At 39.4% G+C, this 26,330-nt stretch overlaps 1 pseudogene; it reads right to left on the bottom strand.

Annotated features, from left to right (window-relative positions):
• Window positions 1-9,167: 9,167 nt before the first annotated feature.
• Window positions 9,168-9,338, bottom strand: LOC115937428 (U2 spliceosomal RNA; annotated as a pseudogene).
• Window positions 9,339-26,330: the final 16,992 nt, after the last annotated feature.

Here is a 26,330-nt window from a genome sequence, read left to right as displayed (position 1 = left end):
AATTAAGCTTAGTATGGAAAAATAATAAAACCTAAAATTTCTATCCTTTGACTCTCTAAAGTAGAATAAATAGTGGATAATCTATACCCTGCCTTGGGCTAAAGACTTTGATTTTTAAACCACCGGTTGGTTTTATCAAGAGGGCATGAAAATACCTTTTACCTCCATTCTCTCTTCCAATAATCAGATTTTAACTTGTCAGGAATATTTTTGAAACAAGTATCTTTCCTCTTTAGTACCAAAAAGAGATAATGCTAATCTTCTGTTCCTCACTTGTAAGATAAAGAAACTCACTGAAAATGTAACTCAAGATCAAAAGCAAAGTTGAGGAATCACAGAAACAGGATAGACCATACCCATGCCTAGAACTTGAATCTACTAAAATGCCAACTTTAGTCTCCCGGGCTTTGACCAACATCCAGTGATGTATGTGGGGACCCAAATGGTACAGATATCAGAGAAGAATAAAACTGTCAGTATGAAGAAAGAGTGAATCTCTGCTTCAGGGAGTATCACACAACACTAAACAATATAAACCAAAGCTGTACAATTTCCAAACAATTGCCAAAATATCTAAAATTTCTGGATTTTTCTGAGAAGTATACTGTATGTTGATTTAAAGGAATTACTCCATCATTTAAGGACTAAGGAATATCTACAGATGACTCTTTTTCATAAATGTCAATTAGGTTCCAGCTGAGATGTGGATGCTGACATAAATGTGCCTTTCATGAAGGCTTTTCTTTTTTTTTTTATTTTATGTTATGTTAATCACCATACACTACATCATTAGTTTTTGATGTAGTGTTCCATGATTCATTGTTTGCGTATAACACCTAGTGCTCCATTCAATACGTGCCTTCTTTAATACCCATCACCAGGCTAACCCATCCCCTACCCCCCTCCCCTCTAGAACCCTCAGTTTGTTTCTCAGAGTCCATAGTCTCTCATGAAGGCTTTTCTAACCACACCTCCTCCCCACTCCCTAACAACAGTTTCTGTCCTAGTTCCTTCAGTACATTTTGGCTCTGGAATATCCTTGGAGACAGACTTAAATGACAGATCTTAGTAAGAGAAGTGACCACAGTTAATTCCTCTCTTCATTGCTATGACCACAAGCTAGAGCTGTGAACTGACCTATTTTGTTAGGAACACTTTAGGATCAAACCTCTGCCCTTATTTATCTAGTAAATGAGAATTCCTGCATTTCAAGTACTACTTAAAGTTGAAGACAGTTCTGAATCACTGAGCCACCAGCACATTTTATTTGCTTCTGAGTCCAATTTAAGTGGGAAGAGCAAAAGGGTTATCAAATATTGATAAATTGCATTACCTCTGGATGGACGCATTCTTCCTACTAAATCTATCACGTGCCCCAAGTTATACAAAACTTGCTGTCATTTTGAACAACCCAGTAATGGTGGCTTTGATGGAGTACAGTGCAGGAGGCAGGACCAAATCTTCGTGAGTTCCCAGCCACCTAGGAAAAACCACATCGACACATAGTCCAATGACTCAAGTGAATTCCCATTAGGGTTGTATTCATTTGCTAGAGCTGCCATAACAAAGTACCACAAACTGAGCAGCTTAGACAACATAAATCTATTGTCTCATAGTCCTGAGTCTGGAGGTCCGAGATCAAGGTATTGGCAGGACTGTGCTTCTTCTGAAGGCACTAGAGAAGGATTTGCTCCAAGCCTCTCTCCTAGCTTCTGGTGGTTTCTTGGCTTGTGGCAGCATAACTGCCTGTGTGCGTGTCTGTTTCCAAATTTCCCTTTTTTAAGAACACCTGGCATATTGGATGAGGAGTCCACTCTAGTCCAGTATGACCCCATCTTAACTAATTACATCTGCACCCAGCTTATTTCCAAAATGTCACATACTGGCATTTAGGACTTCAATATATGAATTGGAGGAGAGGGGCACAATTCAACCCATAACAAAGGTCACCAAGCATTTTTGCTAATGAGCCATTTTGGCAAGCCTTGATAGACCACAGTGGCTACTTCAGAAGGGTGATGTTGCAAGAAACATTCCTGGAAGAGAAGCTGGGCCTGGTAGCCAAGACAGAGGGGGAGATTTATTTACAGAGAGGTTATCCTAATACCTCTTTAAAAGTCAGAGGTAAGCCCTGGGATGAAATTGAGTATTGAGTAGGGCCTGGGGAAATGGGGCAGAAAAGAAGAACCAGCTGACTCACAGATTTTAGGGAAGAAATATTAGAACCACTTTATTTTTCAGATGAAGAAACTGAAGCCAGAGGCCTCAAGGCACACAATTAATCAGTAACAGAACTAAGACTAGATACCAGATGTGCTGATGCTCTGTTGTGCCCTTTTCTCGACACTATAAAGATTAGAACTGCAAAGTGAGTCCAGGACATCCAGGCTCAAAGAAAGTACCAACCCACAACATAATTACTTATGCTTCTATGTCTAGAACTCCAGGAAAAGTGGATGTCCAAGACATTCAGTTCTGTTTATGCCGTTTAGCCTTAGACACGAATTTCGAATTTCGGTGACTGACTTATAAGGTAGCACTGCCCTCTAGAGGCCTGATGCCAGCGGCTCGCTTGCCTCTCTTTGTCATCCCCCGGCCCCTAGCTTTGCCTGGACTCCAGAGTATCACTGTCACCAACAGGCCTTTCCCAAGGGGAATGCATCCAGGCCACGTTTCTCCCAGCAGCACATTCTGCACGTGATTAAATACACACAGCCCCCAGACAAAAAGGCAAAAGCACGTTTTCTCAGCATGTGGAATAGTTTTCCCTCACTTCACAGAAACTTTGCATAATTCATTTGAGCTCATTTATCTGGCCTCAGTTCCATAAACTGACAGAAAATAAAAGCCAACCCCTAAATCCAAAGGAAACATCCATTTTAATTATGTACAAAATTAAAAGGAGGCCGAATTATTAAACTGGGAACACAGAAAACAGGTTGCTATAGATGCATCTCAGAGAAGGGTAATAAACTGAAAGTAGCTGAGTAAAACCACTTTTAAATGTTATACTTCTCAGCTTCATCCCTGGAAATCCATTAAAAAGCACCTAAGAAAGCCATTTTCTAGCTCTTTTTTTTTTTTTTCATTTAGTTCAAACCCTTCTCACCATATGGTAGAAGGATAATTAAACTGGCAATCAGGAGTCTTAGATCCTACAACCATTTCTTCCGCTAAAAAGATGTGTGGCCTTGATTAACTTCTTTAACTCTCCTGAGTCTTAATTCCTTCAACTTTAAAACAAGGAGCTGCTTTAAATGATTTCAAGGACATCTGTAACTTTAACCCTCTATAATTCCCTGAAATCAGTTCTGCTGGTCTAGCAAACCTCTATGGTCTGGAAGATTCCTACTTAACACACCATAGAGGGGCCTATATTAAAAATGGGGTTGCCTTGGCAATGACCCAAAGAGCTAGGGCAATCAAAACGATGATGCCCAAATAATTATTTCAAATATCAAAATCATTTTTTTCTTTTTTCTTTTTTTTTAATTTATACCATTTGGAATAAAAATAGCTTCCCCAGGAATTTGCAAACGTTCAAAAACATCTTGTGCTCTTGTCTCATCCTTTAAGACCTGACAAATAAACCACTAGGCAGCAGCATTTCAGTGTAGCAAGCTTGCCATGTTCACAGTGAGCAGCTGTGACCGCTAATGGGGATCAAAAGCTCCTGCTGGTCAAACTCATAAATACTTTCTCCCAAAATTTGAGTTCATAAAGCAGAGTCAAATAACTTTATTTTCACTCAGCTATTCCCAAATTGTTTCTAAATTATTAAATTAGTGACTGCTTCCCACCACAGCATCTACAAGCTACAAAACTGTAGACAGTAAATCTAATGTGCAATTTATCTTTGGGGTTATTTTTGAACAAATAAATTGAGGCTGCTCAGAAATGACTCCATGTGTTACAAACAGTCAATTAATTAACTTCCCCTCTAGCTCTGGCAGAGCAATTTGCTATACACTTATTACCTGTTAAAGACAAGAAATATGTGTAAGCATTTCTGTTGATGTGGTCAGCTGTAGTTCTAAAATGTTTTGCTTCTGGAACACTTACATTCTTAGATTTCCAGGGGAAATATATGCCAAACAACTAAGACCCTTTAAAGATTCTCTTGCACAACCCCAAAAATGTCAGTAACATGAGAGCTCATTTTCCTGTTTGTCAAACAACAGTTCCTTATGGTTCACCTGGCAGAAATTCTAAGATTTCAATGGTGGTCCATAGGAAAAACTGAGCTGAAGGATGGAGTTATGAGTCAATGGGTGATCTGAAGTCCAAATTGCAAAGAAAGAGGATATATACATCTTGGGCTCAATCAAGACTAATGTCTAAATCCCAAGGATCAATATGAGGGAAAGGAGCTAATATCAGAAGCCTGCAAGGTGCATCTATACTTTTAGTCTGGTTGGTGAAAGCATCATGGTGCATAGAGGTCCATTCCCTGTGAAGTCAGATGTCAGACAGTGACTGGACATATGGGGACCAGAATCCAGTATCTATTGTAAAGAGAAGTAGGAAGCTTAAATAGCTTGGTAGAAGGTCAAGTCTTCTAGTGCCAGAGTGGAAAAGGGCATTCTCAGAAAAAAACCTAGGAATTGAAAATTGAAAACTGTACCTCAGTAAACCAGAGCTTCCACAAGACCAGCAGATTCCAGAATTAGGAATAATTCAGATACCTCTCACCTACCTACCCACACACTCTCCCTCCGCACTGCCCCCCAGCAGGTTGAGGATGGAGCTTTTGATGGCTATCTGGCTTCATTCCCACCGTCTCAAGAACTCCACTGATGCTACAAGATAAATCTCTTGACACCAAGCGCAAAGATGGTGCCAGAGCAGGCAGACACTGACACGACTTTATGAATACTCTATTAATAATCCCCTCCTTTCTCTCTAACATGCAATTGGCCTCTTCCCTCCATCAAGTTCTTCTGATGAGGTAAAGGGAGAAGCTCAAGTGGAGAAGAACAGAGCAGAGTGAAAATGGAACTCATTATTAACAACCATTCGATAGCACTAGTAAGATTCCTAGACTACTTAAGCTGGAGGTTTTAAAAACTGAGTCCCAACCATTAGTTTCTAAATGAAGAAACTAAAGCACAAAGAGGGAATTGTCTGGCAAAAATTCACACAGCCTGCTGGTCACAGAACCAAAACCAGAAACAAGGTCTGCTGCCTCTTAATCCAATATACATCCCACCACAAGATGTTGTCTTCAAAGCAGATGGCACCAAAATAAAGTTCTGGGGAAGGTAAGCATCCCAGGGATCCATGGCTATTTGTCCCACTTGACAACTAATTTATTTGGGTCTGACTGTATTCTTTTCTAATTACTGCTGTGCTGATTTTTAAAACATATCAGTCCTACGCTGAATTTCAGGAAATCTAGAAACAAACACAGAAATAAAAGATGGATTTGGATCTGATGCCTACAGAACACTCTAGGAGGAAAATGACAGAATCCTAGAATTAAATGGCATGCAGTCAGCCTAAGAAGTCCCAGGAAGCCCAGACTTATGTGTCAGAGATGACATGTTGCCAAGCATACCCTTAGAACATGTCTGGAGCTTGAAGGACACCATTTGAAAAACAGTTTTCCAGATGCATTTTTCATATACAGCAGTCATAAAGATGTGTTTCTACAACAAGCTAACATTTTTCTAATTCCCAAATGTAATGCCAAGGCTTGAGGGAAAAATATAGATGCCAGCAACATATGTTGGAATGGACCGGGTATATGCAGGTCAATAAAGTAGGATCCCAGATGACTCCTCACACGAATCCTAACATAAGTGGTTGGATAAAGGAAAATTTGGTTTCCAGATGAAACACCAGTTTTAGAAGCCAGAATGATTCTATATCCCAGATGGGATATGGTGGGACACTATAGGCAACTGATGGAAAAAAATGTGTTTCCCTTTCTGCCAGGTCACTTTAGCCATGTCCGTGCACCCACTGCACATTTCCAGTCTCCTGCTGCCTCCGACGAGCTTGTGGCTTGCATCAGCTGCTTGACCAGGGCACACTTCAGCTAACTGCAGTGTGAAATATACATCAGCAATCACCAATTAAAAATTCTTGGCAAAGTAAAGCAATGCTGAATCTGTCCCCTGGATTATAACCCATGTGCTCTACAGTGATTATGAAAAAACAACCTATTAAGAATATTGACAACTTCAAGGTAATTTATTAGGTATCTTACATAGGAATTTTGTTGTTGCTGTTATTGTTGTTGTTGTTGTTATTTTAAGGGAATATCCTTCCTTGAGAAACCTAGATGACTTGTTTATAGAAAAAAAAAATGGTGACACCAAAGAAACATTTCATCTCTTGGCTATACATTTCTGAAATCCTGAGAAGTGAATTCCTATGAATTCTTTTGATCTCCACTCTCTGGAACACAGGGCACCTGTAAGGCAGACCCAGTCACATATGAAAGCCACATAAATGAAAGGCAAATATGGATAGAATTAGTACTCACAACTTGCAACATACGTTGAATAAGAGTTTTCTCTTTGGCCAGAGCCTGCAGACATTCTATTCTAAGGAGTGCCCAGCTCCTGTCCACTTGTATTTTTTATCAGATTTGGGGGAGTTGTTTGGGGTTTTGGTTTTTTGTTTTTTGTTTTAGTTTTTCCTTTTTCTTTTTTCCCGGCTGCAACTCAACAAGTTTAGGGGAACTTTCATTTATTTACCGCTTCAGAGATTGTGATCTATCTCCTTCAACTTTACTCCATTCCTGCCAAATCTATTGGCAATGGAAAAATGTCTAATGGGCACACAGAAACTTGCTGGAAGAGATAAAGTTTTACCAGTTGCTACTCTATTTCATATTCTACCTATTACCAAAGCATTTGATAGTTCAATACAATCAACTCTCCATATATTATTCTAAAATGGAGATGATTCTCCTAAGACAGCAGTTCTCAAACTTTTAAGTGTTTCAGACTCAGCTGAAGGACTTGCTAAAACACAGATTTCTGGGTCCTACCTCCAGAGTTCTGATTCAGGAGGTCTGAGGTAGACTTTCAAGAATCTGCCTTTCTAAAAGTAAAAAAAAAAAAAAAAAAGAATCTGCCTTTCTAACAAGTTCCAGGTGACGGTGATGCTGCTTGTCCAGGGACCACACTTGGAGACCTACTGTTCTAGAATATCCTACCTGATTCTGCAGGTCATACAAACAAATCCAAAGGAGTTCAAGTGTAGACCATATACAATGATTAGTTTCAATCTTGTTTTGTGCAAACTGTGATTATGGCATAATAAGGACCATTATATTTTTTAAATGTGAGGTGTGAATTTGGGCAGGGTTTCTCTCCGGCACGTTGCATGAATGTATGCACATAAGTATGTATGCTAAGGAACTCACTTGATGATCTGGAACCCCAAATTTCAAGGGAGTACAGAACTAAAACTTTGAACTGGGAAGATTAGGGTCACCCAATAGTGCCTACTGGTGTCCTTTGCTAGCAATCTACACTCCATTGTGGTTTCATCTCATAGCAGGAACCAAGTCTAAGAGAGATCCTCAGCAAAGAAAACTGAATAAGGAAAAAGACTCAGCTTAAAGAAGTTGCTATTTGCTCTTAACTTCAGTAAGGTATCCAAACTGAGTATTTTCCAGATGCTAAGGGAACAAGATAAAACTCAAGAGCTTCACCATGAACAAACAAGGGACTTGGAAGGAAGGAATTTAGGCATAGGCAAATGTATGGCAGCCTATTTGGGGCTAGAATAACTCCTTATCTTAAGATAAGGGCATAAGGGAGTGTGAAGCATTGGCCAATTTACTACTGCTTTTACTGGGACACAATGTTAAAAACTGTATTTTGAGGACTTGCTTATTTTTATAATGTTTGTAAATTTTGGGGTTATTACTGGTCCCTCCTGGCTTTTCATTTCTTTAAATTGTTGTTGCTCTTCGTATCACCTATTAGAAAATAATTCTAGTCTCTTTTAGCTGAGTATAAAGGAAGCAAATATTTTTTTTTCATAGTTAGGACAAAGAGAAAAACTGAACTATAAGGGCCAAGAACTGTAGGAATCAAAATGATAGATGCCACAAAGAAAAGCAAGAACTCAGGAGGAAGGTTATAGAACACTTAAATATCACACTTGGACATTTGCCACCAGAGGGTTTCTTTACTCGATCCCTAGAGAGTTTATGTATTTTTATATGAGCAACCCATTTGGGTGCTCTAGGCTTCCTTGTTCCAGATCAGGTGTTTCCAGGAGAGAAGGGTACATTTCATTGTCTCAAAATCTTAATATGTAGAGGATGTGGTCAGTAAATATTTGTTTACTAGCTAATTGTTCTATGTGCTGGATATATTAGAGTAGGGGGCATAGAATTCCCTCTGCCTTCAAAGAGCTTACGGTCTAGTGTGGTGCATAAACAAGTGAACAAACTGTTACAATGGTTTGTTAAATGGTACAATGAGAGAATTATAGGAGGGCTAGAAAATAAACACATGGAATATCATGTAAGGCTTTATAGAAGAAGTTCAATGCCAGCTGAAAGGGTAAGGCAGAGAGAAGAGAGTGCCCAAAAGCCCAGCAGTGAGTGATACACATGAACTGAAAGGAATTTAGTATAACCAGAATGCAAAACAGTGAGATGTTATAAGCACAGCAACCATATACATTACCAACTAAACCAGGACACTTTGGAAATGGAATGGAGTTGCTATCAATAAACATAGTGGAACAATAATGGTTTAAACTGAGATGTATGATCACTTTAATTATGGTGCACATTAAGGAGCTTGACTTATGTTAAAGACATGGGAAGTCCTTGGGAGAATTACAAACAAGAACACAGCATGATCACATTTGTATTTTAGAAAGATAATTGTGGCATCTGAATAGGCTGAAGGTGCCATACTGGAAGAAGACAGAGCAACTGACAACTGTTCAATAGTTCAGCAAAAAATGATGGTTACTTAAACTAGAGAAGTGCCTTTAAAAAATGGAGGTCATGGATGAATTCCAGGGCATCACAGAGGCTGACTTGAAGTCTACCTAGGAGCTATGGAAGGTGCTAATCAGGCCAGGGAGAGGGCTACCAAGAAGATGTGTTTGACTTGTTTTGCCTTCAAAATTTGGCAATCCATTCAAGGTCATAACTTTAATTAAGGAATGCTGATCAGCTTATAAGTGAGAATCAACCATGTTCCATATTGAAAACAGAAATAACTGTGTTAACAACTTCTGAACTCCTCCAGAAGTTTAACTGATACCAAAATAAAACAATATACTTTATATAAATTGGGAAGACTAGATGTCCCAATGTTCTACACTTGATCTTAGCCAAAAGGCCGAGAAGCGATAGATGTCCCAATGTTCTAATATCAGTTTTTATTTCATTTAAATCCATCGTGGTCAATCTCAGTTAAAAATCAGTATCTCATCTTGGGTTAAGAAAAAGTTTCTTTGATACAATAAAGGAAGCATGATTCATAGAAGAAGAAAAAATTAGTATGTTGAAGTTCATCAAAATTAAGACTTCTGCTCTTCAGGACATTTTTTAAAACATTTTATTTATTTATTTATTTGAGAGAGAGCGTATGAGTGGGGGGAGGCGCAGAGAGGAAGGGAGGGGCATGCTCCCCTCTCAGCAGGGAGCCCAATGCCAGGCTCCATGCGGGGCTCCATGCCAGGTTGGATCCCAGGACCCCGGGATCATAACCTGACCCAAAGGCAGTGCTTAAATGACTAAGCCATCTAGGTGCCCCTTCAAAAGACATTGTTAAGCAAATGACAAGAAAAGTCAGACTTGGGGAAATGTTTTTATGTCACATATCTGATTAAAGATTTATTTTCTAGGGGCGCCTGCGTGGCTCAGTAGGTTAAGCCACTGCCTCCGGCTCAGGTTGAGATCTCAGGGTCCTGAGATGGAGCCCCACATCAGGCTCCCTGCTTAGTGGAAGTCTGCTTCTCCCCCTGCTGCTCCCCCTGCTTGTGCTCTCTTGCTCATGCTCTCTCTCTCAAATAAATAAATGAAATCTTTAAAAAAAAAAACTTATATTCTAAATACATATTTTTTAAAACTCTCATAGCTCAATAATAAGAAAACAAACAATCCAATAAAAGACAAAAAAATCTGAACGGAAACTCCACCAAAGATGATATACGGATGGACAAATAAGGACATAAAAAGATATTTGACATCAGTAGTTGTTAGGGAAATGAAAATTAAAACCATAAATTAAAATTGCTTCACATTTATTACAATGGCTAAAATTGGACAAAAAAAAAAAAGACTGACCATACTAAGTGTTGACAAGGATGTGGAGAAACTAGAACTTTCATGCACTGCTGATGGGAATGTAAACTGATACAATCACTTTGGAAACAGTTTGGCAGTTTCTTAAAAGTTAAGTCTTTCATATATTCATCCATTCTACTCCTAGGTATTTATCCCAAAAGAAGTGAAAATATATGTCCACAAAAGGATGTATACACAAATGTTCATGGCAGCTTTATTTGTAATAATTAAAAATCGGAAAAAACACAAATGGCCACTGATAGGTAAATATATAAACAAATTGTGGAATATCCATGCAATGGAATACAACTCAACAAAAAAGGAAAGCAACAAACATGAAAGAATCTCCAAGAAACCAGATCAAAAAAAAGGATAATATATGGTATGATTCCATTTATACAAAGTTCTAGAAAATACAAAATAATCTATAGTGACAGAAAGCAGATCAGTGGTTGCCTGGGGATGTGCAGGAGAAGTAAGAGGGATATATTTTGCTTTGGGGAGCAATGGATATATTCGTTATCTTGACTGTGGTGACAGTCTCACAGGAGTATACATATGTCAAACCTTATCAAATTTTACACTTTAAATGTCCAGTTGTTGTATGTAAATTCTACCTCATTAAAGCCATTAAAAATAAAAAGAAGAAAAAAATCAATCACCCAGAGTGCTGAGACTTTCTGATGAGCTGAAAAGAAAAGCCAGAAAGTCTTTTGTGAGATCATCACCTACATTGGAACTGATTATCTAAATGTTTTTACCCCTAAATATGAGCAGAAAGTGCAAGAATAAGCCAGGCCAAAAATGGGCTATTAAGTAAGGTGATCATACCTCCCAGTTTGCCAAGGACAGTTCCAAATTACACCTATTATCTGGCATAATTATTAAATAAATGGCCTCGCATTCTCAAGTGTCCTTTTTTGGAAACAACCAATCACAGATATTCCCCCACGTTCTAAAATTCACATTACATCACTTTGCTCTTACGAAAGACCTACATTAGTACCTGTTTTCAGTAACCAAAACAAATCCGAAGAGGATTTTTGCTTTTGGGAAAAGTGAAAATAACATTCAGCGTTTGTTTGCAATGAGCCCTTAAGAGAACTAATGTGCACCACAATCAGTGAGAGTGGCGCCCCCAAGATCCTTCCCCGGGAACTACACTCAGAAGCTCAGCATCAAAGGGCCACAGCTCTGAACTGTGCCTGTGAGCATCTGTGCTTTACCTCAATTTATTTTATGCATCCATTAGCAAGATGTGTCCTAAGGTATAAGAAAAGCCTAAGGTTTGGGGGTCTGGAGGTGTTTAAAAATGTTTCCATGTAAATTAATGGTAATTGTTTCTTCACGTAACACCAGTTCCACTTATAAAAGTTGTCATAGGAACGCTCTACTTCCAGATTAACGGGGAAGCTGTACCCAGTCACTGTACTCTTAGGCAACCTAGGAAGATGTGATCATCTTCTGGTATTTAAGGCAGAAAAGCCAATCTGAAAATCACCAAAGTGGCTATTTTTTTTTTTTAAAGATTTTATTTATTTATTTGAGAGAGAGAATGAGAGAGAGCACATGAGAGGGGGGAGGGTCAGAGGGAGAAGCAGACTTCCTGCCGAGCAGGGAGCCTGATGCGGGACTCGATCCAGGGACTCCAGGATCATGACCTGAGCCGAAGGCAGTCGCTTAACCAACTGAGCCACCCAGGCGCCCCAAAGTGGCTATTTTAAAACGAATTTCAAATTAGGCTTCAGCCCATCCCGGAAGATTTAACTAAAATAGAATTTGGTTGCCAAAATACAAATAAAATAACGAAAGCAAGACATAATTGGACTTTAAATGAAAAATCAGAATATGAACCAAAGGGTCAACAGCCATTCCAAGGATCAATAGCACGTTCATTTGTTTAGCACCCACAAAGTATCAAGACTGTGCTGAATGCTGGGAATATACATTTTGAATGAGTAGCATGAGCAAATAGGATGCTTGTAAAGCAATCTTTCAAAAACATGCACAGACTGGGCCAGCTAGTTCCTAATAGTAAGATTATTTCTAATGGTGTCAAAAAGTCTTGAGGACAGGATAGGACTCCGCTGCAAGAATTCTGAGCTCATTACCTTCCATTTCTTTCAAGGAACTATTTTGTTTTGGCAATATTAGGCACTAAGTAAAGAACAAATTAGTTAATTAATTTTCACTCAATGTATTTTCTTAGGCTAAATTAACAGCTTTTGCCAAAGGCAAGCGTTATCTTGCTGCCTGGAGAAAGCCTCCTTATTGGGTCTATGTTCAAATATAGTAATAGTTGTAATCACACGTTTGTTTTATTCTCCTGGTTATCACATCATAGGGTTTGTGTGAAAATTAAAATAAATTATAAATGGAAAAAATAGATATTAAATGCACAAAATATAACCAACTAGTGTTGGTTAATTTGTCAGAGAGGCAGGAGGAAGCCAAATCAATGATCCTGGGCTTTGATCTCTTCATACCCACCAAAAATCCTTCACAGCTGAGGATGGTAAGAGCAATAAATGGGTAAGGAATGCCTTCAACCCCAGGCACCACCTCTCATTTATTGCTCAACACTTTGCCAGGAAGAAATCTTGGATCACAGAGGTGTATGATGCATATGTTATTTCTGTCCTCATGACATTCAAATTTGTCTGAAGAGATGAGTTTAGTATTATGTCAAATTCTCTTAACTCTAAAATGTCAAAAGGCCTATTTACCCAGCTATTATTAGAGATGATCATTTTCAGCTAATTAAACCAGGTATGGTTGTGAAAGATGATGACAACAAATATAAACCTTGTGATCAGGCCATATACAATAATATCTGTGCAGTAGCTTTTTAGATACAACATACATAAATGCTAAGGGATAACTCTGAATGTCAGAAATTAATTGGCGAATTAATTTACCTCAAGTCTCATCCACAGTGATGGGGAATTCCATGCCTCTAAAGAAGCTATGGGAGCACAGTTGAATTGGTCTCATTCATTCTGCTTAACTTAGAGGTACAAGTAGAGCTTTTCAGGTCTTCTCTGAATCTTATCAGCATCCCTAGAAGACTGAACACATACGAAAAATATAGAAAAAAAAAAAGAAAAAGAAAAAATACACACAAGTAGGGTGCAAGGAGCCTGGCCGGGCCAATCAAGAGGTACAAACACTAGCATACTTTTCTCATGACTTTGAGAGGTGAGCAAGCGCACCCGTGGAATTGCGAGTTTTCCAATGCAGTTCACGATCATCTCAAACATTCACAACAAACACCAGGTGAAAGCGCTGATAAACATGAGACACTGTCCCCCAACTTCTCTCAAAGAGCCCCTAGACACTGTAGATAAAAACTGTATTTCACCCCATTATTTTAAAAACTAATAATTCAACTTTAAATGGCATATTTCAGTTAAGTAAGAATTTGTGCCATTTCTCCATCTCTCTGAATAATGCATTTCTTCTCACCATAATTTATTTTAATCCCCATGGTAGGTGAGGACACCGTTTATGGTTTAAGAAAATCGGGGGGAATAAAAGGTCAATCTAGAGTTAGTTGTGGTAGTGAAAAAATATCTGGCCAGTATATTTCATGGAATGTTTTGCAATCACTTTTAAAATCTCTGGAAAGCTAACACTGAAGAACTTTATAGAAATTAAGGAATTATTGGCAAGCCCTGTTGACTGAGACAGCTCAATGGAAATATACTAATCCCAAAAAATAATCAAATTCTTGTTCCCCTTTTTCTTTCTTTAGGAATCACCTGCCATCTAGTGGATATAATGCAATATAGTCATAAATTGCTTTCTTTAAAAACAAGCAGCAGTACTCACTGAATAATGTAATAATGTTTTTAAAATAAGAACCGGGGAAGAAGCTTCTACCACTACACCCCCCAAAAATAAACTCTATCTGGTAAGGACATAAAAGAGCCATGGTGGAGTCCTTTCTTACCAAGGCTTTCAAAAAACATAATTTTCATGCTTGACTAATTAAAAACCAATTCCCATTAAATCCAAGCAAAATCAAACTAAGTTTAAAAAAAAAAGAAAAAGAATTGCTATTGGGGTGCCTGGGTAGCTCAGTTAAGCACGGACTCTTGATTTCAGCTCAGGTCTTGATCACAGGATCCTGGGATCAAGCCCCATCACCCCCCTTCCCAGCCCCTCGAAGAAGTCCTCCCTCAGTGGGGAGCCTGCTTTCAGGATTCCCTCTTTCTCTGCCCCTCCCCCACATGCACACACAAGGACTCTCTCCCTCTCTCAAATAAATAAATCTTTAAAAAAAAATGGGGGGCCTGGGTGGCTCAGTCATTAAGCGTCTGCCTTCAGCTCAGGTCACAATCCTGGGAACCTGGGATCGAGCCCTGCATCCAGCTCCCTGCTCAGCAGGGAGCCTGCTTCTCCCTCTCCCACTCCCCCTGCTTGTGTTCTCTCTCTCTCTCTCTGTCAAATAAATAAATAAAAATATTTAAAAAATAAAAAATAAAGAATTGCTATTTTCACATTTTTGTGTTATTTTTGTGCTTATTCAATAAATGAATTTACTTCACTTCAGTGTACTATAATTTTAACATTTATGACAAAAATCATAAAATCAGTAATTATTTATTGAGCACCTCTAATGATGTATGCTATGGGAAATCCAAAAAAGTAAGAGATGTAAACCCAGCTTTTACATTTACAATCTCATCGAGGAGAAAAGAATAACCCAAATGGAGTAATTAGCTACCATGCTAACTTAGTTGGTCCAAAGGAAGGAGAGATCAGTGAGGACTGGAGTATTGGGGCGAGTATGATGGTGACACTTTAGGTGCCTTTTAAATATAAATTGGAGACAAATGATCAAATCCTTGGGCCTAGAGACAGTGACGATACTTTTTTATGGGAATGGGGAATTAATATCTCAATATAAGGGAAAGGAAAATGGATCTGTAATGATATAGACTCATGAGGGTGGCCATATACGAGAACCTGGGCCATATTGTGCACTGATCAGTTATCACCTGAGCAAGAGTTGCAACATCAGGAAGATATGTATGAAAAGAGTTACGTTACATGGCTACTACCATCTGAGTCATTAGACCCTTCCTTATTTGCTCTCAGTTGAGCAACTACTGGCTGATTGTAGATGGAATCAAATTCCTGTAATTAGACTCTAAGAATACTCTCGCAAGCCTTCCCATTCACCAGAGAGTCTCCTCATTGCCAGACTCTGAAAATGTCCGCAAAGGAAAATTGGAGTTCATAGAGCCCGAGCATTAGTGAACTCCCCACCCACCCCTCCAGGTGAGGTGTTCCCTCTGCCGAAGGTGGGGGGAGGGGGGCAGGCTGCCCTTTGGAGACTCAGGCTGCTCCCTGGAGGGCCAGAGCTGGAGCCCCTCACCCTAATCAAGGGCCACCATCCTCATCCCTGCCCCCAACACCACCAGTGGCTTTTGTTACTTATAACTGCTGTTGATCTTACTTTAACATGAATTTATTGTGCTTTATATTTTAAAGAAATTCTTGATTCTAGAGTTAAATTTTTCTGTTCTTACCTACCTATTCTTTGACTTCGGGGCCCTTTTTATTTATAGGACCTATAAAGTAATAATTAAAATTACCATTTGTTGTCCACTGTACACCTCTCACTTATGTTCTTTTAATATTAACAAAAGTCCTAGAAGATTATTATTGTCTCACTTTTGTAGATAAGAAACTGATGTCCAGAGAGGTTATGTAACTTGCACATCACACAGAAAGAAACAAAATAGAGAGTTGATTTTAGATCTTTCTGACTTCAAATCGTGTGTGTGTGTGTGTGTGTGTGTTGTTTATTTTACTGGACTCTACTGCTTTCTGCTAAAGAATATATTTTAAAAAACTATTTGATCTTCTTTTGATCTTTCTCTGCTGGTGGTATAATCTCCAGAAACATTTCCTCACAATCCACAAACCTTGATTTAATCAGATGAATTAGATTTGGAAAAAGACCTTTTAGGTCAGGGAGTACAGCTTCCTGCCAAGAATAGGATTTTCCCCCATAAAGCATTTATTGCTCAAACACATTTATAATAAATATCACATTTTTCTGTTGCATACGCCCAGGAAGCCATCCCGCCAATATCTAAGATTACTGTAAGTACTGTCAAATATTCACCATCTCCCATCTCAAGCCTCTTGCAGCTATAGTTTCCTACCCTCCAATGTCTCTACTTCCCAGATGGAAACATTCTGCCATTTCTACTCAAGAGAATCATTTCTTCAGTAGCTAAATTGTCACTTGACTCCAGTAGGATGAGGTTAACAGAAACAAGGTTTCTGTCACCAGCTAAAGACTTTCACAAAGAACAAAGTAACCTAAACTCACACCTGATGAGCAGCTAAGTATTCTCAGAAGTCCTGTCAGCTGTCACATTTCTGGCAAGCACTTGCTCCTAAAGTTCTTTAGGAAAGAAGGGTGGGGAAAGAGCCCATATGAGTTCACAGGCCCCGTGGAACTACTGGATATCCCATTGAAACAACATGAGCCAGTGAAGCGTTCTTTTTTTTTTTTTTTAAGATTTTATTTCTTTATTTGAGAGAGAGAGAATGAGAGAGAGCACATGAGAGGGGTTAGGGTCAGAGGGAGAAGCAGACTCCTGCCGAGCAGGGAGCCCGATGCGGGACTCGATCCAGGGACTCCAGGACCATGACCTGAGCCGAAGGCAGTCACTTAACCAACTGAGCCACCCAGGCGCCCCAGTGAAGGGTTCCTAAGGAGAAGAAAGTCCTGGTTCCCTATGAGCTAAAACCACCCAAATTACACTGTAAACAACTTCTACTGTGTCCCAAGCAACTTCTATCAAGATGAAAGTAGCTCAAGATTTTTCTAGGAAATGAACCCAAAGTCCAAGTAGCAGCTTCTACCACTGAATTCTCCTAATTAAGAAAGACATTTATAAAAAGGTATTGGAGATTTAGAAAACTTTTTTAAAACTTGCAATAATGTCAAATACACACTTTAACTCAATAAACTTGAAAGGGACACTAGGTCACCTTGGTGAGGGTTAATTACTTTGGCAATGCTGGTCTGGAAGGAGATGGCGCAGATCATGGAAAGCAAAAGCCACAATTGAAGTACAGAGGGAAAGGCTGCTACCTCCCCATTAGTGCAGGGGGAATATCCAGGAAAACCAAGTACCCCCTTTACTGAAAATCTGTATTGCAATTAACAAAAGCTAAAAGATTTTTCTGAAGGATAACTGGGGCAGGGGCAGGAGATAAGATAGAGAGAACCCATACTTTGAAATCTGCCATACTTGAAGCAACTGAGATTCTGTAAAGAAAAAGCTAAAGGGTAACTAACAGCGCAGAGCCAGACAACTGTGGGTTCAAATTCTAACTCAGCCTAGGAGAAGTAACTTGACCTTCCCCTACCTGAAAACTGGAATGTTGTGAGGATTAAATGACATAATGTCTAGAAGCACTTGGCACATGGCCTGGTATATCTACCTGCTCAATAAATGGAATTTACAGAAATAGAGGGGGCTATTAGTGCTATGGCCATCACTAATTGTCCATTGACCAAAATGGGAACAATATCTAAAAATTTTAAGCTAGTAAAGAAGTCTTTCCTCATCTTTACCAACAAAATCACCCCCTCCAGATACTCCAGAGGGCTGCTTGACATCTCACTCACCTACCACCTCCAGAATCACATCAAATAGGCCATTTCAACACACTCATCCACAAAGTCAGCGTCAGATCTCTAAAAGGTACTGCAGATCCCAGCAGACGTCTTACTTATAAAAGTCTCTAAATCCTCATCAGGTAACAACCACCCGGGACACGCCTGTGTTCTGACAAAGTCAGAATTATTGACTGGATACAGCAAGGGAGGGTGCTCCAGAGCAACCACGGAATGCCACTCAACAAAACGGAGGAGAGAAGTGTTTTATCTAAAGTCTGACTTCTGTGAAGGATTCTGGCCAGTTCTGTTTTGGTTGCTGTTTCTAGGGCAAGATTAGGAAAAATGGAGATTTAACAAGGGACTGGGTGCTGTCATGTGGTAAATACTGGATATTCCCAGTATTAAGTAGGTATAAAAAGCCAACTTGGGAGCATCATTCAGAAAAATGCATTTACTCAAAGAGTGGGTCATTACAGCATTTGGCAGCGGTTGCATGACCTTGGGAGAAATAATGTCTCCTGTTAGTTTGGCAACTAACTTATCTGGGTCCATAGGACGGCTGCTTTTTCCTTTTTCACTCTGAGTTGATTTTCACTCTCTCTGTCCTAGATGGATTTTTCCTCTACGTGGCCCCCTAGAAACTGGGTATAGGGTTGACTAGAACTCTGTGCTATCTCTGAGACTTTTCTGTAAGTCTAAAACTATTCTATTTTTTTTAGGTGGCCTCTACACAATCACTAACAGATGCTTATTCTATCTTCCTACAAGCACCACTTCATAGGAAAGTAACTCCATTTCATGTTTAACATCTAAAATTTTTTTTAAAGATTTTATTTATTTGACAGAGAGATAGGCACAAGTAGGCAGAGTGTCAGGCAGAGGGAGAGGGAGAAGCAGGCTCTCCGCTGAGCAGGGAGCCCGATGCGGGGCTCGATCCCAGGACCCTGGGATCATGACCTGAGCCAAAGGCAGCTGTTTAACTGACTGAGCCACTCAGATGCCCCACACCTAAAATCTTAATTCTTCTTCATTTTCAGCCAAAATATGCTTTGTCCAAAGCTACCCTTCCAAGGTCCCAGATAGGTTTCTGCAAAGCTACATGGAATAAGTTTACTTCCTTTTCCAAAAATTTTTTTTTTCTCATTATTTTAGCCTTCAGATTCTTCTCCAAAATAAATCTCTGCCTCAACCCCCCACTTGCCCATCTCTGGTTTCACATCCAGATGCCAGTGGACCCTCTTTAAACTAGGCACCCTACTGGACAGAGCACTCTGGTGTGATCTGACCTTGTCAGTTTGGGGCATTCTACTGTGGTGGTAAGGTCCATACCCACATCGCCCTTTTCAGCAATAGATTGTGTTGGCTCATGTTGCGCTTGTGGAAGTAAAATCCCTTACATCTTTCCCATATGAACTGGGGTCGAGCCAGCTTTCCTCTCCACACTTCTAACCAAGCTATACTCACACAGTTTATTTTTTTAAGCCAAGCATAGAACTTTACTGGTAGCGTTCATCTTGTGAGTTTCTCCCACCTGTCAGCGCTGAAACAGAATTGAAGAAAACTAGGAATCAGAAAGTCTGGGTGCAAATTCTACTTCTCTAACTACTTGCAAACTTTAAGCAAGTCATTCTACCCCCCCGGGTCTCGATTCCTTGCCTTTGGACAATCTCTAAGATCTCTTCATTTCCCCTCCTACCCCTATCATACTAAGAGTCAGTCTATTGAACTATGTTTCATCTTCATTTCACTGATGAAAAAAATGATTCAGAGGGGTCAATTAATTTGCCCAACATTGTACAGTTCCAAGATTCTAGCAAGCACCGTCAGGGGCTAAAGCCTATGCTCTTTACCCCACTCAAAAGAGTTCTTGTACATCACTGATCTCTCCTCTGCTTCTGCACACAAAGCTATCAAGAACCTTCTTAGCCTGGGAAAAACTGTCTGCCCCCAGGTAACCTCCACTAGCTGCTCCATCCTATTCCCCCCTCTACCATACACCTGCTCAAGGGCCATCTGTACCCCCATTCGCATCTCACTGTTCACTTGTTTCTTTGTCCCCTGAAACTCAGGATTGTTTCCCTACACACCACTGAAACTGGTCTCTCAGCCAGTAGACCCAAGGGCCTTATCTCAGTCATTACCACCATTGATTTTTCTGAGCCCACTTTCTTCTCCTCAGAGCTTCCATAAGGTTTTTGTTTGAACTTTTCTCATTTCCAAAAAGCTTCAACTATCATCTCTACACAAACAGCTCCCAAATCTGCATTATCAGCTCTAACCTTCAGACATATATGACAGGATCACTATTGTGATACTAACTTTGGATGGACTCTCCCAGTATTTTCCTTTTCTGCTATTCCAAACAGGTAGCTTGGCCCTTAGAGAATTTTGCTGTGTGGAAATGTGAAGGCCCTACTAAATAGAAATTCTGTCCAATGGCTGTAGGCAGGCTTGTGGTAGCCTTTGTCCAAAGCACTAATAACTCAAAAGCTATAAAGCAGGTAAAAATCCACAGTGATATTTAGCAGGAGGTCAGAGTGCTAACGGGCATTTTGCCAATCTCTCATAAAAGTACAAAAATATTCTCCTTTCAGCTAGAAGAAGAACAAGTGATAAAGCTTAAGAGGAGGTCTGGTTAGCTACATGTGTAAATAAATATGGTTTGTTTTAGGGCCGAGAACATTTTTTAAAATCCTTGTCCATTTGCATGTCATGGAAACAGTCAAAACAATCCATATGACAACCTTTTAGTGCAAACAAGAATGTGCTATACACATTGCTGAAACAAAACAGAAACACACCAGGAAAAAAGTGAGAGGCAAGCTCAACTGAGGATTCCCCATGTATAAAAAAAAAGAGAGAGAAAAAGTCCTCTTCATTCAATGATGTACTTATGAACACTAATTAAATGTCCTTCAGGGGCGCCTGGGTGGCTCAGTCGGTTGAGCGACTGCCTTCGGCTCAGGTCATGATCCCGGGTCTGGGATCGAGCCCCACATCGGGCAAGCGGGGAGCCTGCTTCTCCCTCTGACCCTCCCCCCTCTCATGCTGTTTCTCTCTCGCTCGTTCTCTAATAAATAAATAAATAAAATCTTTAAAAAAAAAATGTCCTTCAATGTTTTGTGAAACAGATGGGAATTTTATTTGGTGTGAAAATTTAGAGATAATATGAAATAGAAGAACAAAGCTTAGAAACCCAAAGACCCCACCACAACCACCCATTCCACCCCCCAAAGTTGATAGTCAATAAAAAACTAAATTTAGACAGACGTTTTTAAGAGACTACAATTTAATTTTATAGTACAATAAAAACTAAAGATCAAAGATTAGAATATTTCTATAACTAATCTATAAATTCTTATATAAATCTTAGACTATTATATGAAGATTTTCTCATTTATATTTTCCAGAATATTCATGCCAGCGTGAAGATAGGTCAGTTTAAAATCCATACAACATGTTGCAATGGTGTAGATTTTTTTCTTTTTTTAGTTAGATTATGTATGGATTATTTAAAGACAGTTTTATTTTTCATTTCTTTTGAATTCATTGTTTTCATTAAGAAAACATGTTCATGGTAACAGTACCATATTAGTAAAGAATTTCCAACGTCACTCTGCTGGTTTGGAAATCTTACTACCTGAGGTGGTAATTTTTCAGTTATGGGAGTACACAGACTTCAGGTTGGCAAATTGAGAGGAGTGTGTTATGTATATGAAAATATTTTTATTTTTTATTTTTTTTTAAGATTTTTATTTATTTATTTGAGAGAGAGAGAGCATGAGAGGGGGAGGGTCAGAGGGAGAAGCAGACTCCCTGCTGAGCAGGGACCCCGATGTGGGACTCGATCCCGGGACTCCAGGATCATGACCTGAGCCGAAGGCAGATGTTTAACCCACTGAGCCACCCAGGTGCCCCAATATGAAAATATTTTTAAACTAACCAAGTAACATCACATTGTGAAAATTACAAATTATGGTTCTGACCGTCCTGGGGAGAGAAAATATGTTAATAGTGGTAAATTCAGGTTAGGAAAGTAAGAAATAATTTGTAATTGCCTTCAAGCAGAGAAACTAAGAAAGAGGGCAGGTGGGAACATTCAGAGAGTACAAGTTGTCCCTAATATCCATCTTTCCCCTTCTTTCAGAGTACTCTACTTTTTAGCTGTACACATGGCCACCGAGAATCAACACTAATTTTCAAGAAGCTAGAGGTGGCTATGCTGACTTTATGCTCTATCCAATGAGAATGAAGTAGAAGTTCCTGGGACAGCTTTCAGGAATCCTCCTTAAGAAACAATTGGTATTAGTACCATCCTGCTGTTGGAATGCAGATATAATGGTTTGATCTCCATTTCAAACTATGAGGACAAGGAGCACAACCTCCTCTGAAATGACAAAACAAAAGGCTAGAGTTGTGTGGGTCTTGAGGACTTTGTGGAGCAGAATTGCTATATTAGCCATAGACTGCTATATTCATTCCCTAGTGCTGCCCTAACAAACTACCACAAACTGGGTGGCTTAAAACAACAGAAATTTATTCTCTCCCAGTTCTGGAGGCCAGAAGTTGGAAATCAACATGTTAGCAAAGCATGCTCCTCTTGCTAGCTAGCTCTTCCTAGCTTCTGGTAGTCGCTCATATTGAGGAAATGTAATTTAAAACAAAATCTTCTCTCAACCCAGGAAACCTCTCCATAAAGGTAAAAGAGAAAGAAAGAATTGTTATTATTGAATAAGCATCAAACCAGAATGTGATGCACATCACAAGCAATCCACTAAGAGATGGCAAAAACAGAAAGAAAGCTCACCCTTTAATATAGCCAAGCAGACACAACTTATTCCATACATGTTCTTGAAATAAACAATGACTAGTCCTCAAGAAGACTTGACAACTCCATTTGTCACACACAGATTCATCCTAGATCCACCTGGTAGCTGAGGTGGCCATCTGTGTTTGCAAATTGGCTTTATCCAAAGGAAAAATAAACTTCTCATATTTTTATGGCAGGAGGTGGTTTTGGAGGGAGGTGTCTACCCACCCAAGGAAATTGGGAAAAAGAGATGCTATCTTAATGATTGCATTTCAAAGAGATTGCACTCCAGTCCTTGAGAAAGACACTGCTGTGGGGCATAAAGCTGGCAAGAGGTTTATTTAGCTTTTAAAGAGATTTACATACATTTCAAAGAGATAAAGAACTTACAATTAAAAGTTTTCTCAAGTAAATACTGTAAGAAAAGGGAGGAGGGGGGAGTCTCTTATTTTCAAATGAGGCCTCTTATTTTTAATTTATATCTGCCCTTACGTTGGCAATCTTTGGCATTCCTTCGCTTGTAGACACATCGTTCTAATCTCTGTCTCCAGCCTCACTTGGCATTTCCTTGCATGTCTCTGTATCCAAATTTTCCTCTTCTTACAAGAACATCAGTCATTGGATTAGGGCACCCCCTAATCCAGTATGACCTCACCTTAACTTGGTCATATCCACAAAGACCCTATTTCCAAGTAAGGTTACATTCACAGGTACCAGGGGTTAGGACTTCAACCTATCTTTTGGGGGGACACAACTTAACCCATAATGATGACCTTTTCACAGAATTAGATGTTGGAGAAAAATTCTAACATGGTTAAGGCACCATTATTTGTGGTCTTTGTTACAGACAAATAGTTCTGGGTTCTGGAAGAATCTGGTGACAAAATAAGGTCTTGAAGAATCCTCCACTAAACCAGGTCAACTTCTATCCCTTGGGGTGCAGGGAACACTCTTGAAAAGATGCCCTGGGCCATCTCTTGTGTCACTTACCCTTTACCATCCCAACCCCCATCCTAGTTACCCTTAAAGCACCAAATCAGTTGCAATTGAGGTGTTGTCTACATTTTATCTCATCTAGCTGATACCTAAAATTGTTTAAGAAGAAAAATAAAACCTTTTAATTTCTTAATTAGCATGAAAGCCCTAACAAACAGATGCTACTTGTGGCAACATTTTATAGTGAATGAGTTTCAGTCAAAATGCAGCCAAGCTATCAATCAACAGATATCAATTACTGAAGTGAAAATCTTGGCTCTTTTTCTAGGGAGAAGCGAGTGTTGAGAGCAGGAAAGTTCTGTTTTCCAAAGGTCATATTCAGAATAATACAATCAAAGCAAAAGCAATTTTTAAAAGATAAAGTGGAAAATAGATTCAAACTCCTAAAATATTTAAATATTAAAAATTTATTACTAGACGACCTAGTGAAATCCTGAACATGCCATCACAACAAAACAAAAAGCCCCCTTGTTTTGGTCCTGTGGTTTTGGTCCTTCCAAACGGCCTGAGGCAGACTTACTCTCCTTTGTTGCTGTAAGATTGTAGATTTTGCCAGGGCAGAAAAGTGAAGGACTTAGAATGAAGCCAGATCTGCAGAGATAAAATGTGTGTGTGCAGATTACCCAACAGGAGGTCGCCTACAGCAAGCACCGAGAGATGGAGCATCTGAGCTGGACTCTCTATTGCTTAAAGAAAGTCTTTTCAAAGGCCCAAATGTTCAAAGGAAAAGAATCTCAGAATTCTAGATTTACACCAGGTTAAGCATCACCTGTGTAAGGTCCAAAGCAGTACAAGCAATCCTGTAGAAATCATATATCCCAAATGCACAGGACTGTGATGGAGCAAGTAGGCTGGTCAACAAACCCATGAGCAATAACACACAACATGTGGCCGTGGCAGAGATGGCAAAATGAGAGGCACTCCAGGTAATTTTTTTTAAGTTTTTATTTAAATTCCAGTTGGTTAACATACTGTGTAATATTAGTTTCAAGTGTACAATATAGTGATTCCACCCTTCCATACAACACTGGGTGCTCATCCCAAGTGCCCTCATTAATCCCCATCACCTATTTCACCCATCCCCCACCCACCTCCCTTCCAGGTAATTTTAACCTCCCTATAACATTTTCTCTCTGAAGCCTCCTGATGTTTCCAGGGTCCCCACAACACAAAGCCATTTTCTAACCAACAATGTTAATAGGTATCTCCATTAGCATAATAGACATGGTACTGAAAAAAATGGCTTTGAATTCTACATTTTATTAAGCTGAATTCCATTTATTAAATTTGTTTGCTAATAAGAGAATAATATTCTAAGTCATTTTGGAATGCAAACAACACTACTGTAAAATACACGGTTACCTCCTACTTTCTTTTCTGTGTAGACCTGGACTGTCTTATTTGCATTTTGCTCAGCAGACAAGAGACACATAAGAGCTTCTCTAAAAGAGGTATTTCACATGAAGAGATCAAAAACTCTTTGTGGCAAAAATAACGAGATTGTTACTAAACAACAGGAATTTTAGGATTCTGCAACCCTTGCATTTTACTTGGATTAAAGTCTCCAGGTGTTTTATTGTAGTGACCCGGTGGGCAGCCATTCTGAAGTACCCCGCTAAAATATCTCTGACTGCAGAAAGGATGGCAGATGGTTGGAATGACAGAAAGCAAAAAAGGTCTTGTTTACTTAGGAGTGCAGTTATTCTCAACACATTAGATTAATTCAAGGAACCTGTTGGAAATGAGGGTTGGAAATGCTGGCTCTCACAGTTTCTGATTCACAAGGTGTGGAGTAAGGCCTGAGAATCTGCACTTTAACTAGCACCTCCAAGTCATCTGCTGCAGGTGATCAACAGACTATACTTAGAAAAATGATGCTTTAAACTTTAAAATTTAAAGGTTGTAGTTTATTTGTAACATGTAGGCCTCACTGTGTGTCCCAGCAGCCAGGCTACCTTTCATTTCCCACCACCACCACTCTCACCACACGCACCACACACACACACAGACACACACACACACACACACACACACTGTGACTTTGAGTTCATCCAGTAGATTAAACTCCTTGCACTTGGGGCAATCTGCCATCAGGTGGTAGAGATAATCTGATTCTCTTCTCTGATAGACTCGCTGTTTAATAAATGTCCTTGAAATCCCATCCACTTATTGCAGTGGTTTTGCTTCAAAAATTTAACCAATCAATTTAACCAACAATTTGGTGAAAGAAGTGTCCATGTATATGGCAGTTCAACCCACAGAAACTCTTTGGTAACAAAGAACATTAGCACCTAAGCTCCAAGAGCTTGAGGCCCACACAACTTTCTTTTAAAACCTTGAGCCTTGAGTTTGAACATTAATTGGAAATTAATAGTGAAATTATGGTAGATTTCTGATCAAAGGATCACCTTAGAAACCTGCAGGAGTTGGAACTGCATTCCCAAACTACCTTTGTAGTACCAAAATGTAAAGTAGAGATATTGGAGGAAATTGGTGAAAAGTTCCCTGGTCAGTTTGTTTTTTTTGTTTTTTTTTTTTATTTGCAAGAGAGAGAATGAGAGACAGAGAGCATGAGAGGGAGGAGGGTCAGAGGGAGA

This window comes from Leptonychotes weddellii, chromosome 8 (assembly GCF_054177405.1).
Source record: "Leptonychotes weddellii isolate Sample4059 chromosome 8, ASM5417740v2, whole genome shotgun sequence".
NCBI lineage: Eukaryota > Metazoa > Chordata > Mammalia > Carnivora > Phocidae > Leptonychotes > Leptonychotes weddellii.
Note: the sequence above shows the minus strand (reverse complement) of the source record. Positions and strands in the feature narration are given on the sequence as shown.